Source organism: Ostrinia nubilalis, chromosome 25 (assembly GCF_963855985.1).
Source record: "Ostrinia nubilalis chromosome 25, ilOstNubi1.1, whole genome shotgun sequence".
NCBI classification, from domain to species: domain Eukaryota; kingdom Metazoa; phylum Arthropoda; class Insecta; order Lepidoptera; family Crambidae; genus Ostrinia; species Ostrinia nubilalis.
Window position 1 is genome coordinate 6,858,166 of NC_087112.1, and position 15,437 is coordinate 6,873,602.

General features: G+C 34.3%; 1 protein-coding gene across 5 annotated transcripts in view; it reads left to right on the forward strand.

Annotated features, from left to right (window-relative positions):
- Positions 1 to 6,380: 6,380 nt before the first annotated feature.
- Positions 6,381 to 15,437, forward strand: part of LOC135084238 (zinc finger protein GLI4) — a 127,404-nt gene continuing 118,347 nt past the window's right edge. For 3 of the 5 annotated variants that reach the window (XM_063978991.1, XM_063978989.1, XM_063978994.1), the window contains exon 1: positions 6,381 to 6,679. The gene's annotated coding sequence lies outside the window, so the exon portion shown is untranslated. Of the gene's footprint in view, positions 6,684 to 15,437 lie in introns of all 5 variants that reach the window. The other 2 variants (XM_063978993.1, XM_063978990.1) reach the window with 1 other exon arrangement.

The following is a 15,437-nucleotide window of genomic DNA, read 5'->3' on the forward strand; positions in this document are numbered from 1 at the left end:
CGCTACACCCACATGAATGTGTAGCAGCTAATATACAATAGACTCACTAGCTTTTGCCCGCGGCTTCACCCGCGTTTGTCACAGGTCGTCATAAATTATAGCCTTTAATGTTATTCTGGGTTATAAACAATAATACTGTAAAGTTTCATCAAAATCTGTGCTGTAGTTTTTGCGTGAAAGAGTAACAAAGATGTTCACATCCAGACATCCACACAAACTTTCGCATTTATATTAGTAGGAAGTAGGATAGTAGGATTATTTTTCTTTTCCATTTGAAATAGCATTTAATAAATTGGATAATTTTATTTTTTTTAAACTGGAAGCGATCTTTTATCACATTGGAATTAGCTGTCTTAACACTTTTTTTATGAATAACAAGGCAGGTATTTGACCGCAATCGCACCTGGTGTTAAGTGAGATGCAGTCTAGGATGGTACATATCTGCCCTGTAAGTGCCTATTCACTCTCGCCTTGAAAAGGCTCGTTCCCGAACTGCTGAAACACAACAATGCTGATAACATTGTTTTTGTAGCGGCAGACTTAACAAAGATGGTATAGATTATAGTTAAGCGGACTTAAAAAAACTAGCTGAACCTGACAATACTCTTTATACTTACTATCTATCTTCTTATCTTCTTCTATTATTATAAAGCTGAAGACTTTGTTTGCTTAAACGCGCTAATCTCAGGAACTACTGGTCCGATTTTGAAATTTTTTGTATTGGGTAGCCCATTTATAGAGGAAGGCTTTTAGGCTATAATAACATCACCCTAAAGTAAATAGAGGCGCAGTATAGAAAATTTTGCAAAAACGGGAAATATTTTCACACGTACGAAGTCGCGGGCATAGTTAGTGTACACAATAATAATACTGCCGTTTTACTTTTTGAAGTATACTAATTTATACGAGTAGGTTGAAGTTTTATATTGTCCAGAGCAATAAATGTAGAGTGTACATTATAAATCCGACTCCATCATTATCTGTAATGTAAACAATCCCACAGATCTCAGTGTACATTACATTACTTACTTCGACAAAATCTCTGTTGTATGAATCAGCGCGCGCGCAGGTGTAAATCCACTTATTTAGCAAATAAGGGAAGTTTTAACTGTAAGGTATTTACGATGGGAACATGACACATAGGTAGAACCTTCTGTCATTGATTTGGTTTATATTTTCATGGGCTTGATTTTTTTATCGTGGCTCTAAAATTTAAATAACTGTTCTTTCTATCATCTAGAGAAAATCTCTTCAAAATTGTTTCGTTTTTGTCGAAATTATAGACATCTAAAACCATAACCCTCCTTCTGGCGCAGTCGGGTAAAAAGCAATAGTTTTGACATACCAACAGATACTAAATTGAAGGTTTCCAGGAGTGTTGCTCTGCTACCGTTCATCACTCTTCTTGACCTTTTATGGGACTCGAACTCACGACCGTCTTTGTAACTGCCATGGCAGCGCCAAGTCACTAGATGGCGCTGTGCGCTGTTAGCTTAAGTATCTTTTATTGTTTTATTATTGAAAATAAGGTTAACTTATGAATAGGTGAGTATGGCAATTTAAAATTAAGAAATGTGAATCTTAGAAGCTTTTCCTACCTTAGTCATACGCAGGCAATCTTAATAGGAAATGTAGAGCTTGAGCACACAATACCTAAAAGTAGCAATGTAGCCTAAATTGGATCAACTTGGCTTATACAGGGTGTCCCAGAATGGGTGAATCAAACTGCTAGGGGAGGTAGCTCTACTAATGTACTATCCCTAAAAAATATGAAAAAAAAAATAAAGCGCATAAGGACACAAAACATTTTTTTTAAAGTGAAAATAAATCAGCTTTGCCTAAGTATCTGGCTGTGTTTGGAGTTTATTTGTACTTTTGTATTACTAATATAAATTATACATGATCGCTTCGTTTATCTGTAAACAAACTTTTGAAAATAATGACTAGATTTAGAGTTTAGAGCACTTTATTTAAAAAAAAATCCGAACTCAATTTTTTTTTTTCATATTTTTTAGGGATAGTACATTAGTAGAGCTACCTACCCTAGCAGTTTGATTCACCCAATCTGGGACACCCTGTATACGAGTATTATTATGTAAAATAGATAAACAAAAGAAAGCTTAGTGGTCCATGTGCAAGACAAAAGACCAACGGCCTGAAAGACAGTTCAGGGTTCAAAAAAACCTTTTTAGTGCGATCCACACATTATCGGTACATGTTTATGTTTGTTTAAGCCCATTAAGCACAGCTTGATACTCCTATAGAGGTAGAAAGTCCCAAGTTCCGACCATCCTGCACCGTAAGTCGACCCCGCATATTTCTGCAAAATGTCAAAACGAAAAAGGACGTGTTTATTGCTGTACACATGCATAATTTTTATTATGGCCGCAGAAAAAGTGACAAACAATAACAATACATCAGTCCCGCACCGCAAAAACCTTCGTTTTACTGAAATATTGTGCAAGAATGAATATTTAAAATTCAATGCCGACTCATTTCATAAATCTGAATTCTTAGTTGAAACGCTTCACGGGCAACGCTTCAGAGGTGTTGGTTAAGTTGACGCACATTGTTATTCATTATAAATACACAAAATAACTTAATTAAAGACCGAAAACCGGCATTATAAGTCAGAAAAAATACACAGCCTCCGCGCCGGTCGAGAGCTCAGCTGTCCCTGTCGCACCCGTTCAATTTCATCCTCCATCCCTTTTCGTGCCAGACGAACTTGTAAATTGTTCTTTTTACAATGCGTCCAGAGCGAAATGACGTAACTCAACCTCTTAAAAGCACTTACGACTTTATTGCTCAGTAAGAAAGTTGAATTTGAAATGTTTTGAGTTCATAGTGATGTTTAGTGTATTGAGCCGCTGATCAAGTTATCTCTCTCAGACAAAACAAAATACAGCACAAGTCTTTTGAGCTTTCGAGTTTAGTTGCTTTACCGCGATTGCTTTTTGTAGCCCCGTCCCTTTTCTTGGTGCATTTCATTCGTAACACAAACGGGTTCGATCTGAAATCCTTTGGCTCAGCACCCCAAGGTATAACCAACTTTATTGGGTAACTTATAAAGGTTTAAATAGTTTGGTAGTTGTTAATAGTAAGGTTGTTTGAACAGTTTTCGTGAAGTTGTAACTGTCACGTTCTATCGAACAGAGATGTGGTCTTTTTGGTCGTGCATCGAGACATGCATTGCTCTAAGTTAGTTTTCGTACGATGCAACTAATGCATGATTCATTTCGCCTTTAGCGGGTGACGAGAGTCCGCGCACATGCCTGACATCGACATTCCATTGTAAACGATAGTGTTGTTTGTTTCTTTTTTATCGGATTGAGTTACTAAGATAGTCTAGTAACAACTTTATCATCGCAATGTTTTGTTGATTACTTACCTTAAGCGGCAATTTCTCTCTTCTGATATATTTCTCGCTAATAATACGTTCTTGAAACCATAAAGGCTGTAAGTTACTATAGAAATATCAAAATCACTCTTTCTATCTCCACTATCTTTATAAACATCAGTTCTATGTACACAGATTTTTTAAATATAAGTTTTGTAAGCTTATTCAAGCCAGTAATAGCGTAATATCTAGTACCTACCTTTCATGAGGTAACGATAGGCTAAAGTTATGACAATGAATTAAATTCCTAATATTGTGAAACGTATTAATTACAGTTTAGCACCGTTTTACAGCAAGTACAGGTAGGTAGGTACTAGGCGCTTTTTAAGCTCGAGCACAATCTGAAACTTTTTTGTATTAAATCAAACGAGAACTGGGCTATTTGCTATTGTCACGTTCTTAATAGCCTGTCCCTTCAGAAAGCATCAAGTCAGTCACCACCAACGTATTACCTATTTAAATCGTTTACTCTAAAAACTTCAGTTCTGTTCACAAATATAGGTACCTAAACCAAATTATCGAAGTCCATGATGCACCTCATCCTTTTACCTATCGTATGTTTTTTTTAGTAATGAAATTAAAACAAAAGTCTAATTTAACTTTGAATAGAAGTTAAAAACTTTCCAGTTAAAAGTATTTACAGCAGCAAGCTTTCCTCAAACCAATACGTCTTCTAATCATCCAAAGAAACGCAGTATTTGCCTGTGAACTAGCGCAGCTTCTGTATATCTACTACATTTTTGTGGACTTTCCCAGAATTTGTCCTGCTTGAGCCATCAGTGCCCCTGTCATCGGCTCCAACCAATATTTGCTCAGTAGTCGGTACCACAAACAGTCATGATGAGTGTTGACTGTTGACCAACCACTTCACAAATAGATAATTATTTAGACCGTATAGACAATGGGTTTGCTTATGCTTGAAGGTCAGACTGGCTTAAGATGTCTTGGAATTTAAAATCAACTGTTTAAAAGTCCAGTAAAAGGTGAAGATTTAAAATTGATACCTATTTTCTTTCTACATAGTGTAGACTCAAACTCTCGTTCACACAAAGCTTTCAAGCTTGTGACTCGGCTTTGACACAAGCTTTTTGTTATAGGTAATCTCACAGTAAAATTTAATATCTCACAGTAAAATCAGAAACGAATAAATTTCAACTCAAAAAAGCGACCCAAGGCATTATATTCAAAATTCGTGAATATTGCTGCTAATATAGTTTCATAACGGTATTTAAAATATTTGAAAACCAATAAACGAAACATCTCAATCAATATTCAAACACTGAAACCTTTTTTTTAAATCATCAAGTGATTTATTTATTCATCCAAGGGTTGTGGGTAATTACAGGCCTGTTCATCTCCGCGAGTTTACATCTAAAACAAAACACGCACGATGGCCCACCTACAGGATACTATTCGACAAGGCCTCACTTACGAGCGAACATTAACTCACGCACGCGTATTCTTGTGTATGATGGAAGAAAATAAAGAAAATGGTGTACTAAATACTGTGCAGTATTTAACTGCCTAAATAATAATAAAAACACAGAATGTACTTTTTTAAGTTGCCCCAAGGCACTGAGAGGTAAATAAGTAGTTAATTATTCATGATATTTCATGCTAAATCATGTATTTCCTCCGCCATTTTCCGCAGTTTGGCACCTCGCGTCACATCATTTTACCGAAGTCAGCCCTATAGCTTCGGCGTAGTGCCGATCACTGACGTTTGTCAAAAAATGGTGCTTGACTCTTGAGACAGGCTAAATTACACCGTATTGTTAATGACATTGAGCATACATTTTTTTAAATACCTTCGCGAAGTAAAACTTCTGTACGTAGTACTTATTATTATTCTGTGGTAATTATGTCTAGATTCGGACATATTAATTTTTCTGAATATGTTAGTAAGTAAACTGATTTAGCTATATTATCAACTTGTTAACTTAACTGTTATTAAATAAGACAAACAAATTAAGAATATTCAAAAATGCAAGTCCACACACGGAATTTGGACTTAGAAATAATGTTTTTTCTATTGGGACTAGCATCCCGTTTCTCGTTTGTTTGTATACCAACTGCACTGTTTATTATGCTTGCTCCAGATAAGTTTTATTTGGTTACCTGAGATAGAGATTTGAAATTTAAATATTTGCCTTCATTACTGGAGTTTCAACGTTTGCTTTAACTTTGGATTGAGCTTCTTCACAATTTCCGAAAGTTTAAGTAGTTTTTTTAATGACTTTTTGTAATTGGTATTTTTTTCTTCTTAACAAAAAGAATATCCAAGTACCTAATCTATAATTTACTTCTGTCAATAATATCCATTCTAAAGCAGTCAATTTCCAATCTACCAACAAACCCTTCATTCATAGTCCGTCCTGGACGACCGATCCCATTTTGCCTTTGGTTATCGTAATGTCATTGACCTATCTCACTGTGCTTAAGTGCTGTACCAGAGCTTTCAACTTATAAGCTCCGAACTTCAAAGTTTCAAAGTGATTCATACCGGTAAAAACACCTGTGGGCGTCAACTTTTTACTATTTTGTCAGCATAATTAGTTTACAAAACAAATAAAACATTATTTACTCACACCTCATTATCAATTTATTTATCCAATCGTCGATTCCACACGAACATAAATCAATAAATTTGTAAATGCAAATTCATGAATTATCATTGTTTATGTTAGTGCATCAGTCAACATAGCGCTAAGAAAATGAGATTAAGACATTATCTGGTTAGTACTATCCACGCTGGAGTGAGATGGAATACAAATACAACTGCATATAATTTGTACGGAAATAACTTTCGGTGCGAGCGGGATGGCGCGATTGAAATGTCAGGTTCGACGCGCGCATAATGAGAAAAGCGCCGTCTCTTTCGCTCCTGACGTCTTACAATCGTTTATTGTCATGTTACTGTCTCATTCTGACGTTCAAGATTGAGATGAAATTGCTGGCGGCGCGGTGCAAGTCCACTCGGGCTACTATATCGGATCGCACTGCGCCGGTGTCGGACGTAGCCACTATCGTTCTTTTTTTCTTTCGTAAATCATCAATAAACAATCGGCATTTATTTTTTTGAACAAAACAAGTGACTGTTGACAATCTAAGTGCGAGTGCCAGTGACATTGCATCGGTTGACGAATAAAAAAATGTGTTAAAAAGTTTTAAATTGACAAGTGAGCATGTGTGGTGCTGTATTTATTAAAATGCGAATGGATTGCTACCGCTGCGATATAGTTTGACACATGATGACCTGACAAATCAAGATAATTATCAGTAAGTTGCTTCTTTTTATTATTTATTTTTTTCAGCCGCTTTTCTAAAGCACATTCTAAAAATTCAAAAAAATTGAGAATGCGGCGTTTTGTGTTTACCGCTAGCGGGATTTTGCGTTCTTCTTTTCGGGTGAAGTGACAAGTCTTCTTTTTAAACCCAAACATGTGGTCCAGGGCGTTTTGTACCTGCGGCCAAGACGTGAAGGGCTCCTTTTTGTGGTAAAAACAAAGACATCCCAACGGACGACGGGGTGTCGCGCCGTAGTACAGTCACGTTTTTAGCCATTCCTGAGAATTCACGGAATTTATTTTATCACTGCTACGTTCGCGTTTTAATAAACATGTAAAGTACCTAAAGCGAATGCGCTTTGACGGAAATCGTGTGAATGAATGAACTCCTCAGCGGAAGACATTTAATCTTATTCATGAATAATCGAGGTTGAAAATGAAGGAATGATTGTAAAAAATACCATGTTATACATTGACTAAATCTAAAAAAATAGGAACTACCGAAAATAGGCGTATTTACCTGAATATACTTAATTTTACATAAAAAACACTTTTATTCAAATATTGTATACTTAAATAAATCCCAGTCAAGAAATATTGTATAATCACCATAATAAAGCATCTGAAAATGTTGCAAGCAAAATAACAAACACACAATGTTTTCTAAATTCACGATTATTTTCACTGAAGTTGTTTCATCCATAAAATGACGTTAGGTACCTTATTAGGTACAGTTATGTCATATTTTATTAATAAAATCATCAGTTATTATCAAGATATTATCCATACCAGTAGGTATCTGTATTCTGATTTTAAGTAAAGCAAACTTGTTGTTCCCAAGCTTTTTAACTGACTTTAAGTCAACGGAAAATACATACTAAAGCTTTGCGTTAACGAATATCAATAATTTATTAAGTTTTTAAATTGTAAGATAATGCCAATTTAATATAATTACATATGCAACTCCTTTTACATCTGATAGCTTTTAAAATTGTTACTGAAAAAATAAAGGCTTATTTCAGAAATGACTCCCAAAATTCCCTTCAAATTAGATTCAAGTGGAGTAGTCAAAACATTATTAGTATTTTCAATAGACAATAGAATCTTTAAATAATAACTATGAGCCTAACAAAACAAGTATTAATTTAGCTATAATGTCAGAAGCGGTTTAATTGTACTAATCATTTTGCAGAATTTAATATTGTGGGTATCCTGAAAGAGTTCACAGTTTTCGTGAAATGCAATACAGTGTGAGTCACGTTAAAGTGTACATATGAAAATAGATGAAACTAGACCTATTTTTATCGACAAAAAAGAGGTCAAAAATTTTTTGAGATTTTTTTTAAATTTTTTATAGATTTTTTTTTCTTCCAATTACTTATTGTAAAGAAAACGTAATAAATTTTAAACCAAGCGGTATATCCTGATAAAATAAAAACAGTAAAAATGCTGAATAACAGGCGATATTAAAAAAATACACAAAATACACAAAAAAGGCCAACAAATAATAAAAAATGATACTTTTTGAAAAAAATCTGCTTAAAAATTCGTGTTTTTTTGGTTATTTGATAAATTTCTCCAAAAAATGCCCCTATAACTGGTGGTTTTTATTACTTTTTATTATTCTCTATCGTATTACCTTTGTAAAACCAAAAATCGCATGTCTCTATCCCTATCACAACATTTGCTATGACCTCTTTTTTGTCGATAAAAATAGGTCTAGTTTCACATATTTTCATATGTACACTTTAACGTGACTCACACTGTATAGTGATATTAGGAGTAATCTACACAAAAATGCGACAATTTTATTGGAACTTACCTGTACTTACATATTATTATCTTTTACTCCTTCCATAAGGGGTTAATTTTTAAAACTTTGAAGTGAAACTTACAACCTGGAAATGAAAAATTCAAATGGGCATTATGTTTTCAATGTATCGCTATTGGTTTCTATAAATAAATTAAACCTCAAAACAATAATAAAATACTTATTATTATTTAATAATCACTAGTTAACCGACGGAATATTAAATACAGTTAATTATTGCTTTGAAACTAATTAAAACGTCAGTAATCATTTTATCATAATTACCCGGTCATAGATAACGCTTTCAACGCACAGGAAAAACAGTTTTAATCAGCGTAATTATTATATTAATTTAATTTAACATAGATATGAAAGAACAGGACTTTTGAGCTTTTAACATCACTAGTTGGGTTTTATATCGGCAATATTGTTAAAAGTTACATTTTCTTTACAATATAGTGTAAGTGAATATGAATACCAGTTACACACAATATTCAATATTGTCAGCAATATTGTGAACTTGAAATAACCTATTTTAGTTAGTTTTTATACCGGAGCTGTGTTATTAAAGCAATTGATATAAAGTTACAAATTTTAAAGTAACCAAGCAAATAGTAGTTTACGGAGTAAAAGTTACAATGTTAAAAAATACTTAATTGATGACTGTAGATCCCATAGATGATGTAAAGCTTGCGTTACAATCTCTATAAATCTTTTTGCTAAATACTACTTAAATAAAGATATTTAATCAGTAATCAGCAGTGTACTTATACCTTTAAATACAACATAATGACAGCACTAAAAAGTTGTTAAATAAAGAAAAATAAGGCCAAATTCACATGCTTGTTCCGCGCATATGTTAATAAGTTTAAGCATAACTAATTTCTCCTGAAGCTAAGTTTAATAAAGGTGCGAATCCCCTTTAGAATTCGCACATTACTTAAACACATCGAAAGCGCCGAAAAAAGTTGTTTTGAAACATAACGAATATAATTAAAATTCATAAAAGTTTTGGTGAAAATATCTTCGGCAATTCAAACCGCACAGCCTTTGTTCAGATCAAATCGATAATTATATTGTCCGGATATTAAAATGAGCTATAAATTACATTAACATCTTCACATTTCACGATGCATGCGCGATGCCCCCCCCCCCCCCCCCCCCTATAGATCCCGATCGATTTGACCCCACCTCAGGGCTGCCAAAACTATAATAAACCTTTAAAAATCTGAAACTTTTTACTCCTCCTCAAAGAATAAACTAAATTAAGTCATATAGCTTTTGTGACTAGGGAAAAATTAAATATCGCTATGTATTTTCTATTATTTAGCTTTCTACTTGTGAAAGAAAGAGAGACTACTTTTTAAATAAACTCACAAAACAAACTTTAACTCTTTGTTATAATAGTGTGACTAGGGATTTCTTTAGATCTTTAGCCCACATTATTTCGAGCTGAGCTTTAACCGGCATCTGAAATCTCATCGAAAATCCCAATGTAACTTGCAAGAAATTTGGTTATACACGAGGTAATGTAAGCTTTAATTTGACTTGTATTCAAAGCTACACAACCTTCTTTTGCCCGAATATCTTGTCGCAACACAATGTACCAACCCTATCACCGATCACGACCGAGCATCGATGAAGTAATGATTTGTTTGTATCACACAACCCATTGTAGACTAAGGTCTTCCAAGAGACTCCTGTGGGTTCCAATATTTAGTTTCTAGCACTAACACTGCAATAAAACTACCAACAATATGTACGTTCATCGATAATACTCATTCTTTAACATAAGGTAGTATGCTCTGTCTGTCTTGCTTTCACGCCTAAACCACTGAACCGAATTTAATGAAATTTGTCATAGAGATAGTTTGAGTCCCGGGAAAGGACATACGATAGTTTTTATCCCGGTTTTTGAAAGAGGGACGCGCGCGATAAAGTTTTTCCGTGACAGAAAATATTCCAAGCCGCGGGCGGAAAGCTAGTGTACAATAAAAGCTTTTAAGTTTGTTAAGAATCATGTGATAAAGCTGTTTCAGTATACGCAAATCATTTGAGAGGCGTTTATTAATTTGCAAGATTGATAGTTTTTATTGGCGCAGACTGTGAACGTTTTCAGTGAGTTTATCTGCAGTGATAACTTTGTTTTAAAACCCCTAATAATAAATTACAACAAGTGTAATTTTTGGGCCAAGAACAAGCAAACCAAGCACAAATTAACAGTGCGTTTAGGATCAGAATTCCGAACAAGCGCCATAGCTCATCTCTACTCCACTCCAGCGCAGGTCGACGACTCAAGCCGACTAGGGCTGCGAGATGGGTCTCAACCTTTTCTTAGAAGATGCCATTGTTATTGTTACGTTGTGAAATATTGTTTTCGGGGAAATAGTCAGGAGTATGGTTCGTAGGTATCGTTTAACTTTTAAAACCCTTGCGGGGTTGAAATAATTGCCACAAACTATATTCAAATTCCACTAATTGATTACATTAGTAATGCATATTATGTATAAATCAAATTACATTTAATTTTAAAAACATCGTCTAGAATAGTACTACCGGACAAGAAAGACCCTTATCTTTTGGTGCTATCTTATAAAATAGAATACAGGTTCATCAAAATACTTATTATTGAATTTAGATTTTAGACGCATTGTCTACAGCTGAAATTGGTCTTTAATTTTAGTGCTATCTGGGGTAGTTAAAATAGGTTATTTGGAACTTAACAAATGCACACAAAATCTTGTGTGATACTCGTATACTGGCGTATCAGAATAAACAGAGCATCTTAATATGTAGTTGTAATAAGCGATATTGCAATTAAAATCCAATTGCTGTCGAGTGTAACACACTATATTGCCACACACAATACTCAATATTGTTTCTAGAAGAAAAATAAATAAATACATCCAGTGGCAGCCCTGCATCTATCGATCTTCAATCGAGTTGATTAAGCAATTACCGAAACTACACGTCCGAGCTATCGCGCAGGCGCGGCAACGTCTGCGGTTTGTGTCTATTAACTTTTAAACCCACACAAAATAAGCCATTATTCTCTTATGCCTTTCATAATAAGGGTCATCGGTAACAAACTTACAATGATGGATCAAGATTGGTTTGGAATCATCACGTATGATTCGGCGAGCGACATTAGAGAGCAATTTTGGAGATCACGTCTCGCAAAATTGGGCGCTGTGCTAGAGTTGTGTTTAGTGTCTTATTATGTCAAATATAGACTTGTGTGAATGGACTTGGAAGATATTATGTCGAAAGTCAAAAGCAATATTTCTCTATAGAGTAAAGTAGGTAAGTAAAGTATAATGTTTAATCTAAACTTTTGACTAAGTTTTTAAACAAAAATTATAGAGTCTTGTCACCGTTCCATTAATTTACTGGGAATCTCTAGATTGCAATAATATAAGTATGCAATGCAATAAAAATATTTCCACGGGTTACTACTGCTCAAGTAAAAAAGACTGCTACAAAGATATATAAAGCTTTTAATATAGTTATTAATTAAAAGTATTATTGAGAATATTAAGATGAGTAAATGTCACTGGAACACGCAATATTCGTTTCTGTCACTCACAGGAAATTCTCATAAAATACCGTAGTCCTACATTTATACCTATTAAGTATATTTATTCCTTATATTTGTCGTTAAATTCCAAAACTATTTTATCTCATTTCTCTTAGATGTTTATGCGACTTCAAAATATGATATTTCTTAAACCTCTGCGTATTCCAGAACAATTTAAAGGCAAATAAACAGATGTATGAAAAACAGTAAAAAAGGTACTCAGTTCAGAAGAAGGCAGGTCCTATAAAATGCTCAAGTAAAACCACACGAGCCCTACACTTGGTTTTATATTGGCTATTAAACTAGTATATTATTGCGCACAATCGCACGAACAATAACGTTATAATAAACGTATTTATTGGACTCATTATGGTTTAAGACAAATAAATTATATTGGGAATTAAAAATATTAATTAAGAGTAAGCAATATTCGATACTTATTCATAATTACAAGTTTTCAACTGCCTTTAATTTTATTATTGTTATTAAATAACAGACTTAATATCACGGACTCACGGGGCACCGTACAGTACAGAACAATGAAAAAAAAAACACACTTAACAATCAGGGCGATTGACGCGCTATTTTGAAACTTAGGCAATAATTTTATTACATCTTTATAGTTCAAAATTCAAATTTATTCTATAACTCTAATTAAATGATGTCAAGATTAGGGCCCATGAGTTTTCAAACTAAGTATTCAGTAAGAAATCAAAGGGAAATAACCGAAGTGAAATGTACATAATATAGTGAAGAAATTATGTAACGAGCCTAGATTAAAATAAGACATATAACCGCTAATAATTACGTGGTCCACCCACGGTTTACCGGTCAATTTCGTGCTCAGGTACGTACAGTCAAGCACATCAAACATTTATTGCAAAGCCGCTCTTATTCCAAGAACATAAAGACCTCGGGCGTTGCTGGATGTGCTGTCGAACAAAAAAAGTGCTGCAATATTGCTGATATCGTTAACGTATTCGGGCTGGGTCTGGAACTGGTTGCGCGGTCACGGCCTTAGATGAAGACATTCGACTGGACAGGGGAGGAGTGGAGTCGCTCACTATATTGAGATTTTGAAAATATAGCGTGCAATATTGCTCGTATCTTAACGTATTCGGGCTTTTCGGGTTTTTACTTGAAGACAGTCAACTGGATAGGAGTGGAGTCACTGACAATATTGAGATTGATAAAAAAATAGGCAATATTGCAAATGTTTGGCGAAAGTTGGACGAAAAAAATTTTTTTTTCATAAAAAAAATACAAAACAGGTATGTTTCGCCAATAAAGTGAACGCGTTCGCCTGAACAAGTAAGAACTGGAGTGATAAGATGTTTAAAGATTTTAAAGGGTGGAATAAAAACTATTGTGACGTGCGGACGTGCGCTACTGAGTACAGTCGCGGAATGAAAAGGTTCGTCACCTTAGTGTCGGTTTTCGCTTGCACTAGGTACTGTAAGAGTCAAACCTGCCAACATACCAGTGCAAGAAACAGTGCTGCTAACATTTAAATAAATGTGACGTTTGCTAACGAAGAAGGTTTTGCTTATTTTTCTGTCCCATCAGTGCAATGTTACAAAATGTATTTTTTTTATTTAATAGAAATAATAATGGCAGGTTGAACCAACAAGAAGGTTTTAGTTTATCAATCATAAAAATTTTCTTGACAAGATAAATGTCAAACAACTTTAATCTGAATAATTTTGAACTTTACTGACTAACAGTTAAAGATTATTTTGTCTATCTCGAGATTATTCTGTAACATAGTTTCAAAAGGTAATATGTGCTCGCGATTCGTTGAAGGAATCAATTTGAAAACTGACGAACCTTTTCATTCCGCGACTGTACAAGATGCTGTTTTAAATATGTTTCAATTTGTTATAAATTGTGAAGTGAGATCGATCAATTTATTTTCAAAGTCTGATGTCTTTACAACGATACTATATCTCGCTCTTGCAAGCTTAGATCTTGAAAATATTACAGGTAATGCCAAGGGTAGCCTTAATGGAGAAACTTAGATGAGGACCGATGAACTTAAAGCGGAGATTAATTAAGATAAGTCTGCCAGGGGAGTAATTGTATCTTTATTAATTAATATTTCAATTCCAAGGGTGTTATTACACCGGCGGTCACATTCGATGTGCAATCAACATCTAGACCTTAATTGTGCGACATTATTAACCTTTTATTGGAAATTACAGGTTTAAATTCGACCGTATGATAAGATCGTAAGATTCTTAATATGGTGGACACTTTTCCTGTGCCCTTAAAGCTTAGTGTCGTGAATGATGGCCTTTAACTTGACAATCAACAGATAGGTCATTAATACATTGATCAAGATCTTAACAAAAACCTACTTAATCAGAGTAGCTACATCTTACCTGAGTCTGTCAACATAACAACGATGCTGCATTTTGGCCTGGTCAAATAAAACATCCTTTATTTAACATAGGTAGTTGAAAATTTCAGGTACAGCTCGCTCACTTTCTATCAGGTGAGATGCAGGTTAAGTTTCCCTGTGATAAGAAAAAAAAAATGGAAATGACATATTCATTTAATTTCCCCAAACCGAAATCTTAGTACTTCGGCAGTTTTAAAAATACGCTATTCGTTGAAAGCTATTCTAGCCAAGAGAACACCCACTTTTAATCCCAGTATACTCTGTAATTATTTTCAAGCTTAAGTTTATATCTAGTTTTCTTAACCCGTTAAGTACAGTTATTCTTTGAAAGGGCGCTCTCTACAGATCTACATTGTTAAACACAAACAGGATGACCCCAGCAAGACTAATGATGTTGCTCCCACGACTTCATCAATTACGACCTCAGCGGATATTGTTCTTCCATCAATAATATTACTATGACCACAACATAAGCGTGAGCAGTAGTATCCTTTATGATCTAAAGGAGATAGTTTATTGCACTCAAGAAAGTAAAGTGTAAATCCACCACTGAATGCTTAAGAAAACGAATCATTAGTGCTAATTTCCCCTCTGAATCCTAGGTCCAAGTTTTGCATTTGATTACAAGCTTTGAAATTCAAAAACTCATGTAACAGCATATGTCAGATTTGATCCCACTTTTCCGGAAGATATTCAATTTTATGCTTTTAACCTTAGCGGTGGCTTTGATTGTGTCTGATAGACCCAAAGTTATGGATCCATCTTTAGGAACAAGTCCTACTGATGCAAGCAGGCATTCAAAGGTTGCAAATATTAATCAGCTAGGGATCGACGAAATTACAGTTAAGATTCATACTATAAGAGCCTTTTGGTTGAAAGGAAAATTCTTTACCCTCGTATAACAAGCTTTTGATTAAAATTTATGAAAGAGTGGGCTTTCTGTACCTTTCTAATTTCTTTTT